The following is a 1,468-nucleotide window of genomic DNA, read 5'->3' as shown; positions in this document are numbered from 1 at the left end:
AGGAGATTAGTAGGGGCACTAGAGATAAGTAGGAAAAAGTGAAAATTAGGTATGTGGTTAGATTCTGCTCGAATATTTTTGGTTGTTTTGAATGGTTAGTTTTGAAGATTTTATTTGTGGGAGTGAGGATGAGATATAGAAGCAGGGATACATACTTTGTGATCAAGGAAAGCTATCTGACTTTTAGAACCTGTTGATAAGTTTGTGTACCTGTAATGTGGAAAGGAGGTGTGGGAGAACAGGGGGCTAGATCATATATGGAAAAGCCAAAGGAATAGGATGGAGAGGATAGTAGATTGATACAGAAGATAAAAATGACTGAGAGAGAGAAAAAATGGCAAATGAGAGAACTGAAGATTTATATACTGTGAAAAGGAATTAAAAAATAAGATGTTAGGTGCTGTGGGAGCTTGAGATGAAGAAACTAGATAATGAGATGAGAAGGGGAAGAGAATCTAGATACTAACTAAATCAAAACAAACAGAAGAGAAACTAAACAAAAGCAAAAAGAACATGAAAATGATAATAACAGCCAAACAAAATAATACCACACACACACACACAACTCAGAAGATACTAGACAAAAACTCAGTTTAAATTCCACAACAAGAGAATGTATATGTGATTCACACTTAACTTCTTTGCCAGAAAGCCTGAAAGTTCACAGCTTTCTCTACTTGCACTGACTGCGGGGTGAATCTATGCAGCCACACCAACATCTTCTCTGACATTTCCACTGCAAAATTGAAGCTAATCAAGTCTCAGGACTTCATTCCACCAGCTTGCAGGCATGCATGTTGTGTCTGACGCCAACCCAGTTGAGTAAGGAATTCTTCCCTTTCCCCTCCCCTGGTGATCGTGGAATTGGTAGGTAGATTCAGTGGCAAGTAAGGGACCACTGAGTCAAGGTTTCATTCATTCATGCTCCCCAGTGGGCATCCCCAGAGGATTGCAATTGCTTTCATGCATTGGCTGGAATTCTTCAGATGATGGCAGCGACTGGTGTGTAACCACTTGGGTCTTCACTCTCTGAAGTCTGCAGTTTCTTTGGGGGAGAGGGGTGACAATCCACTAGACTCCTCAGCCCTTGCCACTCTGCTCATGGTGTTGGTGGGGCTCCCTAACCCTTGGTGAGCACTGGTGGACATTCTACAAAGGAAGGTAATGGCTACAATTTCTTCTTAGCTACTAAGTCAAAGAGCCCATGAGTTTACACAATTCCATTCTTGTCTTAGTTCCAGTCTGGTAGCAGCTGACTACCTGTGTTTTCCACAGACGGGCATATGATCTGGTGACTGGGATGGTGCAATGACAGGCAAAGCAGAGACAGCGCCCATTCCAGCAAACATGCAGGACTCATGCTGGGTGGTTTAAACATGCTGACTATGACTCAGCTGACTTGCAGGCCCACAGAGCTGGTGCCAGAAAGTGTGTATGTTTATGCTTGCCTGTAACTTGTCAGATACTC

Source organism: Heterocephalus glaber, unplaced genomic scaffold (genome assembly GCF_053883595.1).
Source record: "Heterocephalus glaber isolate CG9 unplaced genomic scaffold, H.glaber_assembly_v1.0 deba00001732, whole genome shotgun sequence".
Lineage (NCBI taxonomy): Eukaryota > Metazoa > Chordata > Mammalia > Rodentia > Bathyergidae > Heterocephalus > Heterocephalus glaber.
The sequence above is the reverse complement of the archived record's forward strand: the minus strand, read 5'-3'. Positions refer to the sequence as shown.